The following is a 22,154-nucleotide window of genomic DNA, read 5'->3' as shown; positions in this document are numbered from 1 at the left end:
ACAATTTTGCCTCTGCCCCTTGCTAGCCACAGGACATCAGATACTTTACTTAAATTTTGTGATTGCCAGTTTCCTCATCTGAAAAATAGGGATGATCCTTTCATTGGATGCTACTGGGTGCCAAACCTGCTTCCATTCTTCCTTCTTAATAAGACCCCAGTTTTGCCAGGTATCCACCCACTCTCATCAAGCATGGCAGCTAATGCCACTCTTAACTCCAAGAGTGAACCTGACTGAGCTAAGAGTAATTCCATTTGTTTTTTTCAATGATTGGTTCAGAAAGGGGCAAAATTCTGAAGAATAAAATGTAAAAGAAAACCCACTATAGACACTTAGGGGAATTATTCTCACTTCTGAGAGAGAGCCACACAAAGACACAATCTCACTCTGGACTTCGTGGTCTTTGACTGTGATGTGTGGGACTCCTGCCACTATCTTGCTTCTAGCTTGAGACTGAAGCCAACGTACGGGATGGCAGTTGAGAGGCAAAGAGTCAGGGCTGCACTTGGCATTCTGGGTCAGTGTGTCAACCAACTTTACAGACTGCTCTAATTCATGAACTTCCTATCATGAGAGAAAACGAATTTTTTTTTTTTATCATTTAAGCCTTTGGGATTTCAATGATTCAAAGTGACAAAGCGATGGTGTCCACTTCACAGGATTATAGCAAAAATTAAATGAAACCCTGTGAAATGCTCAGGATAGAGGAAGTACTCATACAGATACTGCTACTATTGGATTGGTCTATGAATTCCACTTCAATTCATCGTCAGGTCAGTTATTCTTTGCAGGAGAGTTCCACCTTTATGGTTCACCTTGGGAGAATATCCTTTGAATACTGCATATTACTTGGTTCTATGGTCTTACAGTTGGTGAACCATTGCATTCATAAAGCGGGTACTCTCAGTATCACATGAACTATGCTAAGCACACTTCCCTATTTATCGCGTTGAATTTTTACAATAATCCTGAGCCAAGGTCTTGCTTTTAATATCCTATCTAGTAGATGCAAAAAACCATGGCTAAAGAAATGGACCTGAACCTATGCTTTTATCTCCAAGCCTAATATTACGCTGCTTTGTTTTTGAATGTTGAAATGATCCATTTCACAGGCACCTGTGAAGGAACAGGAGGGGTCTCCTGCTGCTGCTTATCCACATATCAAAACTTTTGCAAACGGGCCCTCCTGTCTGAGAAGCTCCCAGTGGGGCCAGGTGAGGCACAGAGAATTGAGGCGGTTTCCACTTAAGTAACTGGTCAAGAAGGCATCCTGAAAGAGGGTAAGTAGGGATGCAAATACTGAGAGGCACAGGTCCAAGCTGAGAAAAACAGTGACATCACCGCAAAGGTGCATAGGCTCTGAGAACATTGGGAAGACCAGAGAAAGGTACCAACTAAGTTCACTCTGTCAGAAGGAAAAATACACACACACACACACACACACACACACACACACACACACTTCACTTTAGCCTAAGCAGAGGTATCAACAATGGGCAGGCATATGGTCATTTGTGGTCTAAACCATGTTATACAGGTATGTGTGTAGCCACACAAAGACAAGTGGAGAGACACAGCAATATTTTAGCAAGGACTTCTCTGTATCATAAGATTATGAATATTTTATTTATCTCCTTTGGATTTGTCCATATTTTCCACATTTCCCAACCACAATTATTTCATATTCATTAATTATGCAGCAAGTCATTATATAAGCAATTATGTGTGTGCATGTGCGCACATACACACACACAGGCACGGACGCACACACATACCAATTATATTAACCAAACTTCATCTGACGGGTCAGGTCAGCTTTAATGGATTCCTCTCTTCTTTGTCTGCCTTCTCTTCTCTAGCCCTTGCCACCTTTTTGCTCATTCCCTGCTTCTCTTCCCTGAGAAAATGAGCTCCTACCTTGAGCGGGGGGAAGCAGCAGTGAAGAGAAGCATTGTGAGGCCACCGAGTGTCCTGTTGCAGGGACCACAGAGCCAGGAAGAAAGATGGAACCTTTGGGGGGATGCACAACAAGCATGTCTTCGAGGGAAGCAGCTTGCTATCAGATGACAGCTCCATGATCAGTCTGGGTCATGGAAGTGAAGATTTAAACACCCCTCGTTTCCCAAAACCCCTGGAAAAACCTACTGAATACACACACATACACACACACACACACACACACACACACACAGGCCTGGAGAAGTATTGGCAGGTTTATGGAATTGAAAAAGGATGAGTTCTGCATTGGAGTAGGCATGGGGGTGGGACCCAGGTATGCGAGGATGAGACCTTCCATAAACCGAATACATTTAGCAGAAGCCGGACGATGGATCCAGAAGTAACATCCACAGCAATCCTAAGGGCTGATCTGCAAAGCTGCCCTATGCTACATGGATGAAACCATTTAATCCTCATAACCACCCTCTGAAGGGAGGAACCTCTCTTATCTCCACACTGGACACAGAGAAGAGAAGGCACAGACAGGTTGATGAAATGCTCCACAGCCCACACTCAGAATCACCAATCTGAACTACCTCTCCTGAAAACAAGATACGCCCCCAGGAAGTTAATAACTCTACTGGACTTTTCCTTACATCTTTGGGTAGGGATGAGTTTCAAGGCAATCTTGTTTATTCATATCTGAAGTGGCAGAAGGGGTCCAAATGATACGTGCATTAAGGCAATAGAACATAGTAATAATTTGTAGTCACAAACCCCAGTTTTGCTTTCTAACTTCAATGTCTGTGACTGTGTAAAGTTGCCTTCTCTGATCCGCGGTTTCCTCTCCAATAAAGTAATGGCCTAGTAAGAAGACCTGCCTCATAAGATCATGTAACTAATAAATCAGTTAATGAAACTAAAGCACTTTGCTGAGAGCCCAGCACATTAGAGCCCAATAAACAGAGCCTTTTACTTGTTCTCTGCAGTTAAAATCTACACTGATGCTGCGAGCAAACAGCTGGCCAGGAACAAACCTATGCAGACAGTCAGGTGCACCTTCTGGAAATGGAAAACATCTGCTTGACTTCATATAGGCCACTAGGGTTTCAGTCAAAGAAAATAAACATAAGCCTAAACATTTTTGAGAAAAACATGCATTCAAAAGGTCACTTTAATGCATGCTTGCGTGAACTGAATATTAAAATGGAAACTAAAATGTTCCTGCCACTGTCTGAATATATTGTGATTACTTGCAATCTGAAATTTACACAGTACTGTTTTTCCAACGATTAAAGTTTCTTATTCCAAGTTCAACACATATGTTAAAGCTTTGCTTTCTGTCTCCCACCAGGATTTTTATAGATGAGCCTGAATTAAGATTAAACAAACATATAACAAACCCATATCACATTTTCAGCTGGGGGGAAAAAGAGAAAAAAAAGAAAGCCTGAATCAGCCAACCTACCTCTGTACTTCCGGCTAGACCATAAATGTGAGTTGTTCTACTTCAACAGAAACAGAGGGCCTGTCTCAGTTCTCTATAGGAGCCAAGTGAGATGAGAAACCAGAGAAAAGAGATGATTGTTTCAAAAACTGCAATGCTGGGTGTACTTAGAGTTCTCAAAAAGCAGTAATCGCTGAACACCAAATTTTTAGCTATCAAAGAGCCCCTTTCAAGAGTTAAACCTCGTCCCACAAGAGGGCTTTGATAACATGTGATGTGAATGGAAATGTTTCTATACATTTTTTTTCTTAAAATACTCTAGAGAAAATGCTAAAGCTGGTAAAAGAGGATCATGAAGCGGAAGGGAAATAATGAACAGTCCCGACTTTCAAAACTCATTGAAATGCATCCTTCATAAATAGTGAACTGAACTGTGGGGCCACACACGTTCATGTTGATATGTACCTGAAACACTAAGGATAAGAAGTGTAAGATGGAATCCACAAATTTGTAGCCACAAATAATTCCTTTTAAAAAAAATGCATTTGACATGTCTTAGATGGAGAAGAACTTCAGGGAAGGGAGGGAGGGAAGGAAGGAGGAAGGAGGGAAAAGAAATTCCAGGGTTTTCAGAATTCCAACTGGCTTACATTCAACTTGCTATCCTCCAAAAACAAAATGACAGTGGCTTGTAAGAGACACAGGAATGTCTATCACACCCTCGCTCATGCTTTTAGCAACCTGTGCCGAGCACAGACAAGCTAACTTTTAACAGCACTGATCTAGAAGCTTCTACGTCAGCTCACCTGACCCTGTGCCTTAGAACCAGACAATCCCAGGTGCCATTTCAGGGAAACATTTTCCCCACAAATGAAGAAAAGCAAAGTTGTCAATGTACCTAATAAACAGCAGTTGGTAATACAGGCAGAATTATCTCCACCCCCAACAACCCCACACTCCTACTCCTATGAAGAAGCCTGCACTCTGTCTGTGAACATCCCTGGAGCCTGGTATTGCACTGAGAAGGTCACATTCAGGGCAGAAGACACAGTTCTCAGAATACTCAGCAATCCCCTGCTGGGCGGGGCAAAATCCTTGGAACAAGAAACCTAAGGCACAAAAGTCACGTTGAAAGTGTTTTGAAACAGTGAATTTTGTGTATGCCGAACAGAGGATCATTTGATTGCATTTTGTTTCTTCAAATGCTCGTGGGCAGAACAGTCTGGTGTGCCACTCCTGTGGGCGTTCCCAGCAAGTTCACCCAGGGTGAAAATCTGCCCCAGGAACTCTCCAAAAAGAACACACCGCTCCCTCTCCACCTTTTTCTATGCGTAGAAATAACTCAGCAGATGTTCCTTCACCAGAGGCGGAGGGTGTCCTAGACGTATTAAAATGCTTGTCTGCCCCAAGATTACTCCCCATTTACCTTTCAAATGCAGTCAGTCATTTGAAGAAGGGAACGTGGAATGGGCAGATATGGGTGCAGGACAGGAAAGAGGGTGAAAGGGACCCAGCAGCAGCAGGTATAGAGCAGGACCACAGGGCTGCACAGTGGGGCCCGTCTGAGCCCCCTGCTGGGCTGGGATGAAGGGACACAATCAGAAACTGGGAGGATTACAGGGGCTCAAGACTCCCATTTTCTACTTTTTTTTTTTAACGTTTCTTCATTTCTGAGAGAGAGAAAGAGTGTGAGCCAGGGAGGGGCCAAGAGAGAGGGAGACACAGAACCTGAGCAGGTTCTAGGATCTGAGCTGTCAGGTGCAAAGCCCAATGCAGGGCTTGAACACACAAACTAGGAGATTGTGACCTGAGCTGAAGTCAGACACTTTACCGACTGAGCCACCCAGGCACCCCTCTTACTTCTTAATTATGCTTCCCCAGAGAGCCCAGCAGAGAGCAGGCAACAAGAGTGAACCACAGCATGTACCTACAACTCTTCTCAAGTTACATTGAAAACCTAACAGGTTTAGGGAAAACACCATCACAGACCCCTCTCAGAATAAACCAGAATAATCTTTAAATTTTTTTTTTCAACGTTTTTTATTTTTTGGGACAGAGAGAGACAGAGCATGAACGGGGGAGGGGCAGAGAGAGAGGGAGACACAGAATCGGAAACAGGCTCCAGGCTCCGAGCCATCAGCCCAGAGCCTGACGCGGGGCTCGAACTCACGGACCGCGAGATCGTGACCTGGCTGAAGTCGGACGCTTAACCGACTGCGCCACCCAGGTGGCCCTAAACCAGAATAATCTTTAAATCACAGATGTGCCACAGCATGTTCACATACTGTTAAGATATTTGGGGACCCCGTTCAGGAGTTCTTAACATTTGGAGAGCTGTAGACCACTTTAGGGAATATGACAAAAGCAATGAGCCTTCTTCAGAAAAACGTCCATATGCACAAAGACATAACACACTGCCAACTACTTTGGAGGTTTCAGAAGATCTCTGAAGCCCTCTGAATCAGGAGCAGAAGACATCTGGCCCTGCCACCTCCCACCCACTGCTACCCCATCATAAAATGAGAAAGCAGTAGCTCAATGGGTAAAACAATACCTCTAATTTTGAGTAGCCAAAATTGCCACAGGGCCAAAGCTAGTCCCATTTCCCTCAATTCCTATAGCACACTTCTCCCTACTGCTTTGTGAACCATGAAAACAAATTTCTATTCTTTTTTTTAGTATCTGACCCCCAATGTAACTTCCATAAAAATCTGTACCTTTTCCTGTTCTCAAATCTAACGGGGCCACAGGGCAAAATATAAGCGGTCTAGACATTTCAACAGGAGCATCCTTGTCTTTATATACAGATTGCATTGTCTCTTTTGTTTTGTTTTTAATTCTTGGGGAAAAAATATTTTGTTAAGAGCTTCCTTGATACTCTCAAAGAGAGCATCCCATTTGTCCCGGTCAGTCCGCTCCCGTACGTGACCGTGCTCGAACCGTCTGCCACACACACAAGTGTACTCATCGACTGTTGGCTGGACATCTTTATGAAGTAGCTTCATCTTATTTTCATTAGTGTTCAGCTGAGAACTCTGTCCCCTTTTCCCTCTCTCTATTCAGAACATGGGCTGTCCTTCTTTCCAAATCAAAGGCAAACCTTCCAAGTTGTCATGGGGCCAAACCCCCCACTTGCCACTGACTAATAAATCCTCTTGAAACCCAGGCCTGAAGTGTAAGCTATTTTAAAGCAAAGGGCCCCTTTAGGCAATGAAGCAAAGATCTGGGTGGGCTCTCACACAGAACTCTGAAGCCTAGAATATATCTTTATCACTTGGCTTGGTGTGTTAATTCAAAGTTACTATGGACCACATTTTTTTTTCCTTTGGATCCCTTTCTTTCTTCACTTTGTAAGAGGAAGGACTAGTCCTTAGAGAGGCAAAGATTCTAGGAAAAAGCAGAACACCAGTTGCATAAAAAAATGTTTTAACCAAGTATGCAGAATGCTAATCTTTCCAAGATTGTTCATTATCTCGGATGCTGTAGTCATTGCCTAATGGGAGAGGCAGCACAGAAAAAGAATGCAGCTCCTTGAGGCACTGGCTGGGTCTGTCCCAAAGAGGGAGTGTCCTGGTGCCAGGTCGGATCATTCCGGGCCACCAACGCTGACTATCCTAAGCCTTTGCCCTAACTTGCAAGCTTGCGTCCATTTCATGTGCCCTCTCACCCGGTGGCTTTTCACAGCTGGGAGGTGGCACACAGCAGAGCCCCCTTTGGGGGACCCCTGAGGAGACATGTGTTCAACTCCAGAGTCATTTGGCTCCAAAGGGGCAGGAGACATGCCCATCCTTACCACCTCAGAACAGCTTAAAGACCAAAACACTCTGACATCATCCTCACTTCTGATACGGAAGAACCAGGAGACACCATGGCATTGGACCGTCTCTGGGCAAGGACCAAAGGTATCTGTGGCAGGGCTTTCCCAGCAGCACAGGGGAGAAGAGCTGGTATGGTTGCTCTGCAAGGAGACCTGGAAGTGTGCATTCGAATGGCTCCTGTAGGTGCTGACCCTGGCTCATCTCTCTGGAGCTCTCACTAAGCTGGCCACAACCTCACAAAGGACTTCTTAAAGATCTAATCTGGGGCACCTGGTTGGCTTAGTCAGTTAAGTGTCCAACTCTTGATTTTGGCTCAGGTCATGATCCCGCAATTCGTGGGATCAAGCCCCACGCAGGCTCTGCACTGACAGTGTGGAGACTGCTTGGGATTCTCTCTCTCCCTCTCTCTCTGCACCCCCTCTCAAAATAAATAAACAAACATTTAAAAAAAAAAGATCTAATCCTCAAGTCATAGAGAGCTTGACCTCCTTGAAGATCAACCCCCACCCCCTCTTGCCTTCCCCACTCTGCCTGGGCAACCACCTCCAGTAGTCCCTCTAGGTTCAAACTCCTGGACTAACTACCTCTGCCAGTGCTCTCCCAGTGTGTTCATATAGTACAAATCGTATGACCTACTCCCTTCAGGACCTTACCTTTTCATTCTTTTTTAGTCTTTTTTAGTTTGTTTTTCATGTTTATTTATTTATTTTGAGAGAGAAAGAGAGCACAAATAGTGGAGGGACACACACACACACACACACACACACACACACACACAGAGTGAGACAGAGAGAGAGAAGAGAGACAAAGAGAGAAAATCCCAAGCAGGCTCCACGCTGTCAGCACAGAATCCAACATGGGGCTCGAACTCACAAACCATGAGATCATGACTTGAGCCGAAATCAAGAGCCAGGTGCTTAACCGACTGAGCCACTCAAGCTCCCCTGTTCCCTTTTCATCCTTAAGAGTCCACTTTTGGCAATTCCACTTCTGGACAGAAGCCTAAAAGAATTAGAAGCAGGGACTCAAACAGGTATTTATACACCCGTGTTCACAGCAGTATTATTCACAATAGCCAAAAGGAAGAAGCAGCCCATAACAAAATATGATATATATACATCCAAAGGATTATTATTCCACCTTAAAAAGAAAAGACATTCAAAAACATGGCTACAACATGGAAGACTCTTGAGGACATTATGTTAAGTGATATAAGCCAAGACACAAAAGAACAAATACTGTATGATTCCACTTATGTGAGTTATTTACAGTCGTCAAATTCATAGAGATAGAAAGCAGAATGGCGGCTGTCAGGGGCTGGGGGGGGGGGGTAAGGGAAGTGGGGGGTTATTATTTAATGGGTAAAGAGTGTCAGTTTGGAAAGATGAAAAAGTTCTGGAGATGGACGGTGGTAATGGTTGCAGAATACTGTGAATGTATTTAATGGCACTGAACCATATACTGCCAAATGCTTAAAATGGTACATTCTATATGTATTTTACCCCCCAGTTAAATTTTTTTTCAAGCGTCTTTTTTTGGAAGCATAACAAAACTGATAAAAAATAAACCTAAGTGTCACCACTTCGGGGTTTGTGTGCTGAACGTAGGACTAATGAACTTGAAGACAGACGTCACTTCTTAGGCTTTCCTTTCCTGTTCTCTGCCCCGCTGTGCCTCAACAGATGCCCTGAAGCTTCTGGGGGATCTGAAGGCCATGGAGTCAGTGACATGGCTCTGGGACCCAGAGCATCCCTGCAGACCCTGGAAGATGTCATCTTTTCCACGTGTTTCTGCTGAAATGGTAAGTATTCACAGCGTGATATTCTGAGAAAAAATTACATAAAAGCAATTTTCCTCAGTACTATTTCTGGACCTTATATGAGTCACTCACTGCCTTCTGAAGTGCTTGCATTGCTAATGAGGGCTTTCAATGCACAATACAACAAGACTCCTTCAACATTCTACTGTGATCAAGAATAAAAAAAAAATTTTTTTAAAAAACAACAACTGCTGTTTCATTCTTAAGTTCATCCTGAAAAGGTCACAGATAACTAGATGTCAAAACCAACCACTTATATACACTAGGTTCTTTATCTGCAAAGCCCCCCACCTGGGAAGCACTAACTCTATGCATCTAGAACTGCCCCCACCAGGCCTGCTTCAGTGATGTTTAATGTGTCTAAGAGCTTGTCATGCCAGTAATGAGTGACCCATTCCTTAGAGATAGGTCCAGCTCACACATGCAGAATGTTGCAGTGAGTAGGCCCAGTGATATTTATAATGACCACCTTATACCTGCTGAAAGTTTGAAGGACCTCAAGGCTGAAAGACTCCTCAAAGATGAAGCAGAAGTCACCCTAGATGGACTAGGACCATAGGCTAAAAGCTTCTCACCGACAGGCTTTTCACAAGACAGCCCATTACCAAAGGATGGGTGCAAATTAGCACCTGCCTTCCTTCCTACCTTCCTCCCCGGTGGAGTGAAATAAGCAGGTCTATGAGGCCACTCCGAAGAATACAGGTCATTACCCACACATGCAGAATGTGATCAGTCCCCTTTTCAGGCACAAAGAAACAAAGACAGACACACCAAGACATTAAAGAGTGTGATTCAAGGCTGCTTTTAGTGGCTGCAAGATTTGCTTTTCGTCCTCTGTTTTGCTTACATTCTAAATCCTCAAAATTCAAGCAACACCCATTTGCTGAAAGGTACTTAGACCCCTTGGCTATTCAGCGAAGGGACACATGGCCAAGACAACAGCCAGCCCAAGAGGAGAGTGCCTTTCTTCCCCTCCTGTAAATGACCTGCATGACAGAAGAGCATCTTACTGTGAAAGAAATAAATGACCGCTTTTCGAAGAAAACTTCCACTCCTAGTTAGTTCCCCCTGACAATGGGCTGCTTTCTCCTGGTGTCCAGGTGGACAATGTCTTATTTATGTCTTCTTACTCCTCCCTCTGGATAGTAGTGCCACCCAACAGAACATCCTTTCAGGAGTCATTTTTGCCACTGACCCCCAAGCTATCCTTCCATCCCTCTCCCCCATGTCTGTTGAATTCTTACACTATCAGAGCAAGAGCCAATACCAGAGATTTGGTCCAGTCCCAGAGAAGTTCAGTAGCTTGCCCAGGACTTAATTACTAACTCACCTAGTTCATGGCACATTATTTATTCCCATGATTCTATCCCTTATCTCTAGCTCTGTGTCTGAATGTTAGTCACTCAATCACTATTTGATATAATAACTGAACACTTATCGTATTTCGCATGGCACCAATCACTCTGCTTCTTGATGCAAGGTAAGATACGGAACGGAAATGCAAACTGTTTTGATTACTGTTTGATCACTTGACCAGCAAATGAGAGGAACAAGTGCGTGGGGCTTCACGTTCTGAAAGGTGCACTTGATCTCAGTATGACAGTTGCCTTTCCTATCACGTGCTTGTCTACGTGCAATCACGCTGTGTAGTTTGTGGATGAGCATCATGGCTGGCCTTTGATCTTGGGTGGGAAATTATCAATTATGTGTGTGCGTGAAATTATGTGTGTGCAAGCACACGTGTGTGTGCGTGGATGTGTTGAAGAGACAAGGTAGGACAAACATGCAGGGACTAACTTTTGCAGGTGGGTGCAGCAGGTGGGGAGAAAGAACAGGGGCATGTGCCCAGAACCATGCTCCCAATGCCACCAAGTCCCTCTGTGGCAAGTAGTGTGGCATAAGCCATCATGCCACGTTTGCAGGTGACAGTGGAATTGAAGAAGAGAAAATTCTTAGTCACTGTGAAGAAATCCCGAACCCCCTCAATACCCCTACACTCTGGACTATGAAAAACCTGTGCCGCACTCAAGGCTGTCTCCACCCACCTGTGAGTGTGTGGAACACACAAAAGCTGTTTCCCTTGTGTTGAAAATGACCCTGAACAGATAACAACTGGTAATAGCAAGAACAGCACAGGCACCAAACTCTCTTTGGGGCTGCTGATTGCTTCCCAGCCTACTGGAGGCTCAACGCGGCCCTGGGTTCTGCTGTGTGTCTGAGCAGAGCAGGCTGGGCCTTGCCTGCTGAAGTCCTGCATGTGAATGATAAAGCTTCTGAGCATTATCAGAGGCCAGGTGCCATCTGACTGGAGAACGACACTATGATTTTCGACCTAATTTACTATCAACTGTACTTCGAGATCCTTCACAAACCTCCATGCATGAAAATGGACAAAATTATTTCCTTCTGTCTTCCTCTGCCCAAGACCATCAGGGAGAGGCCACTGCGGGTGTAGTCCTCTTCTCTGCTAAAAGGACAACAAAGTGTTGCAAGCTTATCTCCCAGCTCTTTTTGTAAGGACAGGATCCGTGCAGACAAAGGCGAAGGGAGCCCTTTGTGACCACTCTCACTTTTCTTTACCCCTCAATATTGGCCTTTTATTTGAGGTCAGGGGGCCTGCAATCCTCTGAGCAGAGGTAGCAAAATGAAAAGCATGTTAAAGGTGGCTAAGACCTAAGGAAAACAAAAATGACAAATTGTGGTTAAATTCTCACAAGAAATGTTATCCAAAGACCTTATTATATTTTCAAGTATGGAACCATGTCTGACACAAAGATGTTCAAAAGTCTTTCTTTCATTTAAAGTTTCACAAAAGCAATAAATGACAGTGAAAATGAAAAGACATCAGAGAAAGGTTTCCTTCTATGCAGAGATAAGAGCAGAGGAACGGACAAGACAAAGCTTTTAAGTGGACTCCGCTGGGTGCCCAGCCTGGCTGAAGTAGCACGGGCAAAACCTCAAATGGCCCCGTCAGCATGTTGACATTCAGTGACTTTTCACACCCCAAAATCTATGACATGCTTATCTCATTCAAACCACTACAATCCTCGAAACCAACAAAACTCTCAGTACAGGTGGCTAAGAAGGAACAAAATGCCTTAAAACCACAATGAACATGAGAAAAATGGCAGTCAAAAAAAAAAAGATGTTTTAACTTGAATACGTGGTTCTCTGCAGACTTTGCAACCATTCGTTCATTCCACCAACAGGATGCTAGGGAAATAAGGATGGCTTCAGAGAACAGATGAGAAAACTAAGACCAAGTCTAGTGATTCTGACCAAATGTCAGGACCTTTTATCTGGAAGGAACCCTGAAGCTACCTCCCCTTCCAAATTCCAAGTGACATGCACAGATGCTCTTAGACAAAGTTTAACACCTACAGCCCGTGGGCTAAATACAGCTTACAAGCCAAGAATGGTTTTTAAAATCAAAAGATTATCTTATCAACAGTAAAAATAACATGAAATTCAAATGTTTCAGTGTCCAAAAATAAAGTTTTTTTTGAACACAGCCCCACTTGTTCATTAACATGTCGGCCGTGGCTGAGTTTTATGTTACAGTGGCAGAGTTGAATAGTTGCAAGAGAGATCTCGTGGCCCAGAGAGGCTAACATATTTACTATCTGGCTCTATCAAAAAAAAGTTGCCCATATCTATCTAAGATCACAGGAAGGAAAGAGTAAAGAAGAGGGAGCATTCTGAGTATCTCTTCCCAGGACCATGAAGGAAGAGACCTGGATTCCCTATTAAAGATTCTCTTACCAAGGCAGGAACCTGGACACCACCTTGCTATTAGACGCTGAGGGCCTAAGACAAAAGACTCTGTCATGGCATTCTGATCCTGCTGATCATTTCCAAGGTTGTGCAGTCATTATAGTAAATGATTTGTGCATTTTCAGCTCCTGCACTTAAGTCGCTCAGCCCCCACCCCCGACACTGTCATCTTATGGTAAATAACAGACTGTAATCACACAAACGTGTCATTACATCAGCTAGACACTGAGGAGGGGAAAAAAAGGTGGATGGTCTCCCGGTGTGAGGCACTGGGCTGAGTAATGTGTCAGACGTTTCACACGTCCCCCAGATCAGACTTCTAGACTTGCCGTATTGATGAAAGAACCTTCCCAAGATGAAAATTCTTTGGATCACATTTAAGGCTGCCCTCTTTTCATACTGTTCAGATCAAGTGTCAAGTAAGTCTGGATCTTGGGAGAGTTGGCATTTATCTACTGACCGCCCCAAAGAGCTTCACACCCAAGCCTTCAGTGCTTCTCAGAGTCCAGAGAATGTTGCCCCATTTGAGGGGACAGAGGGGAAGACAATGTGAGATTGTTTGCCAACAACAAGTTTGATTCATCCCTTTGTTCAAATGCATCTAAAAAGCTGCCGCATCTGTGTGTGCTGTGAAGTCAGCACAATTGCCATTGTTTACAGCCCTGTTTGTTGTGGGTGTTCCATGTGCACAGATTTGGCCAGGGGAGAGATTTCCATATTAAAAGTCATTCTTCTGAGTGTTGGCTGTTTGATTCCCTAGTTACATAAATCTCTCTTTGCCTACCACGCTCCTGGACTTGACAGCCCAGCTTGGAATGATCTGGGGATTGGGATAGCACATAGAGTGGCCAGTGCCTTGAGTCTGAGGATGAACAGTCATCTTGAGATGGAGGGAAAAGGCCAAAGGGGCACGTGGATGTGGAGAACATACGCTGACACAGTCCTACCTTAAGGCGTGAATTGTTCCAATGAAAAGCAATCTAAAAATTCCACTCTGCACTTCGGAAACGCTCAAATTCTACGTCTCAAAAAGTTTTGAATCTTTTTGGGAACGAAGGAAGGGAAGGATGGAGGGAGGGGGGAGGAAGTGATGGTTTTTTGGTATGTCAGAATGGGTAGGCTAGATAATGAGGACAGATGAGGGGGCAGCCATTTGTGGCATGTACACCCCTTTTCCTAGTTATTCAATCAAACACTAATCTAGGCACTGCCATGAAGGGGTTTGTACATCGAATTAAAATCCCTAACCCAATGACTTTAAGTAAGATTATCTTGGTGGGTCTGGCCTAATCAGTGGAAGCCCTATAAGGAAGACTCCGGCACTCCCTGAACCCTATTCCAAGCTGCATCTGATCTATGATTGCCCTCCCTTCACAGGAGCTTCCCTCTTGCCTCCCTTTAACGGCTTCAGCCTGTGCCTGGGAGATTCCAACCTGTTCTTGATCTTTCCTCCCAGACCACCTCCTCATGGACTTCAGGTTCCACAACAGTTAAACCAATCCCTTCTGGTAATATCTATCTCCTACCAGTTCTGCTCTTCTGATAAAACCTGACTCACACAGAGGGCAAGCCAGTCTGGCCATGCAAATCAGCACAAGATCATAGACCTGTGGCATTATAAAGTCCACCAGCAAAGTTGTTCGTCATTTTTTGCACCCCCACCCTATCTAAGGGGTCTAACGCTTTTTTTTAAGTTTATGTATTTATAGAGAGAGGGACAGAGAGAGCACACTAGCAAGGGAGGAGCAGAGAGAGAGGGAGACAGAGAATCCCAAGCAGGCTCCACACGGTCAGCGCAGAGCCCAGCATGGAGCTCGAATTCACGACCCAAAAGATCATGACCTGAGCTGAAACCAGCAGTTGGACACTTAACGACTGAGCCACCCAGGCGCCCCAACACTTTCCTATCAAAATCATTGCTCACTCAGGCTACACATTTCAGTAAGGCAGTCAGCAGAGGGCTACTGCAGAAACTCGACACTTCCAGCATGTGAACAGGAATTTTCCTCATTTCCAGCATGCAAACAGGAATGGTTAAGCCTCACCAAGGCATTATTCATGTGTTAGTAATTCCTTGAGTTATCTACCCAGTACAGCATCCGTTGAAAACTTTCTTTCTGTATATTTAGATGATCTGGGCCCCACCACTCCCACTTGGCCTTGGGGCAGAAGGGAAGGAGGGTACAGGTTTCCATGGTAAACTAAGGGAGTGCCTGGGCATCAACAGCAGCCCATCCTGGGATCCTCTGGTTCCCGAGAGAAGGACAAAGAGGGCCCCTCAGTGGTAGAAGAGGAGTAGGATAAGAGGAGGGAGAGGGATGACCAAGCATGAAGAGCCCCATCTCTTTCAGCTTCCCCATCTACTTTCCAGAAGGCCCATCCATCCAGGGAGGCCTCAGAATCCAGGGGCAGGCCTGTGAAGCTAGAAACGCTGGTGTTTGGTCTTATGCTCATGTCAGGTACAGTCAGATCAGCAGACCCTTGGAAACACAATTTAGGAGGTTTCTGCTTACTGTTTAGGTCAGAAAAGACCAAGAATAATTTGCCACACAAGTAGTGTGTTTTTAATGAAGCGCTCATTTAAACTCTTACGTATGATAAGACGCAGGGCACACAATGCCTATCAAAATCCATTAACCCTATGGTTCTGCATGAGAGAAAGCACAGGATTGCAGCTGACATAGTAATCACCGGGAATAACACATGTTCCTCTTTCAGGATCCCTGCGTGTGTGGACGCCAATGGGCTAAACGTGCTGCCCCACTCAAAACACTATATAAACAATACCGTTATATTTTCCTTGTGAAAATGCTTTCTTGAACAGAATCTTTATCTTCAGCAAAAAGTATTCCTTTGGGGACAAGACTATAGGATAATATCAATTTATAATTGAGAACAAACTTTTGGCTAGGATTGAAGTTTTTTGCTTGGCTGGATCAAGTTTCCGGAAAGTATACTTTACAAAATAAAGAGAAAGAGAAGAGAAGAGAAGAGAAGAGAAGAGAAGAGAAGAGAAGAGAAGAGAAGAGAAGAGAAGAGAAGAGAAGAGAAGAGAAGAGAAGAGAAGAGAAGAGAAAAGAAAAGGGCAAGCGAGCTTATCTGAGGCAAGGCACTCCTTTGTGTTTAGTTGATTCAAAATCAACTTTATATCAAAGGAGGGAGAAATGAAACTGATCATGTAAATACTATTCCTGAAAGGAGAGAGAAGATTTTACCAATTAAAAATAGGTATGTAGAGGCCCCTGGGTGGTTCGGTTGATTAAGCGCTTGACTCTTGATTTTGGCTCAGGTCATGATCTTACAGTTTGTGGGTTCGAGCCCCACATTGGGTTTTGAGTGCTGACAGCACACAGAGCCTGCTTGGGATTCTCTCTCTTCTCTCTCTCTGCTCCTCCCCCCACTTGCATGTGTGCTTTCTCTTCTCTCAAAATAAAGATATTCTTAAAAAAATTTTACTGTATATATGTAAATATATATGATATATATATATTTATATATATATATATATATATATATATATATATATATATTCTCTCTCTCTCACACACACACACACACACACACACATACACACACCCTATGTGTGAAGATTACCAGAAGTGAAAAAAGTACCATGTTCAAACAACTAGCCTTTCTCATCTTTCAAAACTAAAAAAATGTTAATATAATTACAGATATACCTAAAACCATTAACCTCAATGAAGCTTATGAACTTTCCTATAAAACAGGCATTATGTCTGTTTGTGAACCAAAAATCAAGACACTACATCTGACAGGTGGAATCTGCAGGGAAAAGGAAGACAGTTCCAGGAAACCCTGGACACAAGGCTGCTGTAATGACGCCCTATGTAGAATAGCACCAATTTTTAAAGTTCTTCACTTGTAAGAATTCTGTTCCATTTATTCCTCACATCACTCCTCCCTCCAGGGCCTCAAATATTACTGGCCATACAGCAGGGCTTGATACGCGTGGAAGGTTTACAAAATATTTTTACATTACTTATTTCATTTAATCATCAGAAGTGCCTTGAAATGAAAGCAAAGAAGCTGTTACGACTCTACCTGTTTTCTGGAAGTGCTATTAAATTCCCCATTTTGCCATTACAGAAAAGGGGCTGGAATGTCAAAGGACATATTAATAGTAAGTGACAGAGCTGAAACTCATAAACACTCATTGATTGATTAATGAATCAATTGATTCAAGGAATTGTTGTTACCTGTGTAATTGGCAAGGATAAAAATACAAACACTTTGCTTGTATGGTTAGATGTGCAATCCCAGGTACTTCTGCTCCCAGCACACACAGCAACCCTCTCTGTAAAAGAATTCAGCAGTGTATACAAGTCTTTAAAACATCCCAATTTTCCCCCATACCCCAACTCTAGGAACCTTTCCTATATGCAATCCAATGTCCAATAACGGTGGGCCAACTTCTGCATCCATACAATACAGTAGTCTGTAGCCGTTAATAATTTATCTGCAAATGATGTTTAAAGACAGAATAAAAAAGCTCTTGATAAAATATTAACTGACAAAATAGGACACAAACCTTGAGTGTAGACTGCATTTTTAAAAATAAGGAACAAAGAAATACAACAAAAATGTTAGCAGTAGTGATGTTTGGGTGGCATGTTATAGGTGACTTTTATTTCCCTTTATTCTTTTCTTTATTTTCAAATCTTCCTGTAATCAGGAAATAGTCCCTTTTTCCCACTGAAATCAGAATGGTGGCTGGGGCTGACCACTAGGATCTTGAGTACCAACAATTCCCAGCAAGTGAAATTGTGGCGATAAGGATGTTCTGTGATAAGAAACGGCAGAGATGACATTCGGATGAGAGGCTTTACCTCCCGGGCCGTGGGTAATAAGCAGTGATTGCGGGATGGGCACTGCTAGGACAGAGAGAGCGGGAGGAGGGAGTCAGTCCCCTGCCTGCCTCCAGGCCAGCCCAGTACACGGGCCATGGAAATGCAATCAGAGACAGTCAGTGGGATGAGCCAGGAAAGGGAAGCTATACGATCCCTAGGCTTTCCTGAGTCTGAACCGAGCATAACCTATGGACACCATCAAGTCAGTTTTCAGAAAAAAGTACAGAGAACAGCAAGTGAAGAAACAGAGGGAGCCTCCCTGAATAGCTCTACCCTACTCAGCTTTTCCAAGCCCCATAGAGGCCCCGCTCTGCAGCCACTATTCCCTAAACCCCAGACTTTCCCCATGAGATGACTCCCAGAAAGATACTCATGCTCCTAGGCCTCCAGGCTACACATTCTGTGTAAGAGACACCTGAGAGGAGACTACTCAAAGCTCTTGTCTCTCAGACACACCCCCTCACTAGTCCCTTCTCCACCCACTGATGTGCTGCTTGCCTGTTCGCTACTTCATTCTTCCCTTTCCACCACTTTGTGCCTCCGGCTCTCTATCCCTCCTGTGACCTAAAGAATGTATGGGCTGGAGGTGTGGGTCCTCTACTAAGTACTTCATAGGATTCTTAGCTGCAAGCTCTACCAGCCCATAGATACTGCTCAGTCAACCTAAGGGAGCTTAACCTTCCAGGTCTACAAGCCAAGTACAAAGTGAAAAGATTCTACCATCCACTTTACAACTCTGCCCACACTGGGTGGGACCTTTTCCCATGCCACTGAGTGCCAGCAAAAAGGTATTATGGGGAAAGCGACACCAGGCCTCACCCAGACTTGACACATCAAGAGACCAGTGAGGTCCGAAGTTCGTGGTCAGGTGAAGCTGCCCCCCAACATGCCTTCTTCAAATCCCTCCTTACAGCATTATTTTGGACAAGCTACTTCATTCATCTAAACTTTGATTTCCTCACCTTTTACTGAAAAAGTACAAACTCTTTATATAGATGGTATGAGGACTATGAGGCAAAATGTATCAAGTATATTTAAACACAGTTTCTAGGGGCACCGGGGTATCTCAGTTGGTTAAGCATCGGACTCTTGATTTTGGCGCAGGTCAGGATCTCACGGTTCATGGGATGGAGGCCTCCCTTGGACTTTGTGCTGAAGACACAGAGCCTGCTTGGAATTCTCTCTCACCCTCTCGCTCTGCCCCTTCCCCTCCCCTCCCTCCCTCCTCCCTCTCCCTATCTCTCTCAAATCAACTTAACCAATAAACAAATAAAAATAAAATAATATGATAAACGATACAAAAGAACATCCAGATGAAGACATACACAGGACAAGGTGTGCAGGAAGGGGTGTGGAACTGCATCCCCTGTCCAGGTGCACCATTCTCGCAGCAGGGGATTTTTATGGAGGCTGTATCTCGATGGCATGATGGATCATTAACTCTATTTCCAGCCCCTCTCCCCTGTCTGAAGAATAAGGGGTGGAACACAAAATTCCAAGCTTCTGATCATGACTTGGTCTTTCTGGTGACCAGACCCAATCCAGGAGCCTACCCAGAGTCGCCTCATCAGAACAAAAGACACTCCTAGGAAATTACAAGGGATTTAGGGGCTCAGGTCTGGAACCAGGGTTAAAGACCAAATATTAGAACAAAAGATGCTCCTAGTGCTCTTATCACTTACAAAATTATAAGGGTTTCAAGGGATACAGGAGTGCTAATGAACAGGGCACATGTACCCCAGTGTTTACAGCAGCACTTTCAACAATAGCCAAATTATGGAAAGAGCCTAAATGTCTATCAACTAATGAATGGATAAGGAAGATGTGGTTTATATATGCAATGGAATACTACTCACTCGGCAATGAGAAAGAATGAAATCCTGCCGTTTGCAGTAACATGGATGGAACTGGAAGGTATTATGCTGAATAAAATAAGTCAGTCAGAGAAGGACAGATATCGTATGTTTTCACTCATATGTGGATCTTAAGAAACTTAACAGAAGACCATGGGGGAAGGAAGGGGAAAAAATAGTTACAAACAGAGAGGGAGGGACACAAACCACAAGAGGCTCTTGAATGCAGAGAACACACTGAGGGTGGTTGGGAGGTGGGGGAGAGGGAAAAGAGGTGATGAGAATTGAGGAGGGCACTTGTTGAGATGAGCAGTGGGTGTTGTATGGAAACCAATCTGACAATAAATCATCTTAATAAAAAAATTACAAGGGTTTTAGGAGCGGTATGCTAGGATCCAGGGGCAGAGACCAATATGTATGCATAGATGTATGTATGTACATATGTATGTATGTATCTGTGTGTTGTTTGTGTATTTTTACTATTTCACAATAAAGAATTGTCATGTCTAATTTCAAGACTTCCTATAAAGCTACAATGCCCAAGATACTGTGTTACTGGCAAAAGGATAAATGCACTCAAGGGAATAGGATCAAGTTCAGCAATAGACCTACACATATTTGGTCAACTGATTTTTGACAAAGGTGTCCAGGTAGGAAGAAAGGATTCTCAACAAATGATTCTGAAACGCTTCTGAAATAGTTATGTAAAAAATGAACCCCAATCCATACCTCATACCACCTATAAAAAATGACTCTCAACAGATCACAGACCTAAGTGACAAATCCCAATTCTATAAAATTTCTAAGAAAACACCACAGAAAATCTTCTAGACATTAGGTTAAACAAAGATTTATTTGATATGAGACAAAAAGCATGAAAAAAAGAAAAAAGAAACTGGTTAGACATTACCAAAATTAAAAGTTTCTGTTGCATAAAACAGTTGCCACATACTGTGAGAAAATATGCACAAAATGCTTACCTTATAATAGACTGGTATCCAGAGTACATAAAGAACCCTCATAACTCAGTAAGAAAACAAACCTTAATTAAAAATGGGCAAAAGGTTTGAAGATACTTCATCAAAGAGACACGGAGGGCAAATAAATACCAAGACTCTTAAAACCACTCGTCATTAGGGAAATGTACCTGAAAGTCACATTGAAATACCACGAAATGCCTATTAGAATGTAAACAAAACAAAACAAAACAAAAACCTGGCCTTACCAAGAGCTGGCAAGGATGTACAGCCCCTGGAAATGGCTTACATTGCCAGTAAACTTAGTAAGTGGTACAGCCACTTTGGAAAACTCTTCAACAATTTCTTAGAAAGTTAAATTTATATTCCCCATACAACTCATTAATACCCATTTCCTAGGTACTTAGGCAAAAAAAAATTTTTTTTTAAATACATTCACACAAAAAACTATAAATGCTTATGGCATATTTATTAATAATTGTCAAAAGCTAGAAACAACCCAAGTGAATATCAACTGGAAGGTAGATTAATTGTGGAACACTATTCTAACATAAGGGAAAAAAAAAAAAAAAAACTACCAATACATAAAACGACATGGATGAATCTCAAAAGCATTACTTTAACTGAAAGAAGCAAGGTACGAAAGTCTCCTATTTTTATGGCAATGTACTAACCTAAGCTTTAAAAAAATTCTATCACCTCTTTTCTCTATATCTCCCCATTTTTGCCCCTTCTTTGCCAACCTGGTCTGTAGCAACATAACATCCAACTTCCAAGTTCAGACTCTTTGAAGCCAGACAGACCCAGGGTGAGACCCCCTTCTCACCTTACCATCTCTTACCAAACAAATGAGTTCCCTCTGAGCTTCAGGGCCTCCCCTAAGGTAGTCTGTTGCTTGGGTTGTTCCCTGCCCCTCACCACCACACCCAGGGGTGAGCCCGCACAGCGACGGAAGCAGAACCACACCAAGTGCCATCAGAGCCTGCTATTTGCCCACCCAAGAACCATTCTCCCTTCTTCCTTAGTCGAAGACACATACACAGTTAAACACTACGATGTGCCCATTTACAAACCTCCCTTACAGATACTGGCAGGCAGTAAGATTTAAGGAGAAGTTATTCAGGATGGTTTCAGGGAAAGATGTTGAAAAGAGTTGATTATAGGTGCCTTTACCCACCTCCTTTCCTTCTTCCTCGTGTCTACAAGCCAAAGTGATGGATGAAGCTCCAACAATCATCTAGTGACAGTGAGGTAACCTTGAACATAGAAGACACAGACTAAGGGTGGAGGAACAAAAAGATAGAAGGAGCCGAGCCTGGTTTCCTAATGACCATGGAGCCCTGTACTAGTCCTGGATTGCTTGTTTCTGTTTTACATAAAAGGGAAAAAGGGGTCTTATTTTGTTTAAGCCACTGTTATTTTGAGCCTCTATTAGTAGCAGTCAAAAGCAATTCCTAAATGATTCAAGGTTCTAATTAACTTTATAAAATGATACGGAAAACTAGAAAAAGAAGGTTAAAAATAATAATTGTTGATAGCTTGATTTCTCTCCTGGTTTAGCTTTCTGAGAACCAATTTGCAGATCTCATAAACAATTTCTATTAGTTTAATCCACAATGTTTGCTCTTTTTTTTTCAGTTAAACTGAAAATGAATAGAAA

The 22,154-nt window shown here is 43.3% G+C and overlaps 1 long non-coding RNA gene across 6 annotated transcripts in view; it reads right to left on the bottom strand.

Annotated features, from left to right (window-relative positions):
- LOC111561368 overlaps positions 1–22,154 on the bottom strand; it is a 336,303-nt gene that overhangs the window by 286,920 nt on the left and 27,229 nt on the right. Inside the window, exon 4 of one of the 6 annotated variants that reach the window (XR_006600596.1) lies at positions 21,672–21,750. The exons of the other annotated variants lie outside the window; for them this stretch is intronic. This is a non-coding gene — a long non-coding RNA (uncharacterized LOC111561368). The remainder of the gene's footprint in view (positions 1–21,671; positions 21,751–22,154) is intronic. 6 annotated transcript variants of the gene reach the window in all.

The sequence above is a fragment of the Felis catus genome, chromosome A1 (genome assembly GCF_018350175.1).
Source record: "Felis catus isolate Fca126 chromosome A1, F.catus_Fca126_mat1.0, whole genome shotgun sequence".
In the NCBI taxonomy this organism is placed as follows: Eukaryota; Metazoa; Chordata; class Mammalia; order Carnivora; family Felidae; genus Felis; species Felis catus.
The sequence above is the reverse complement of the archived record's forward strand: the minus strand, read 5'-3'. Positions and strand labels throughout refer to the sequence as shown.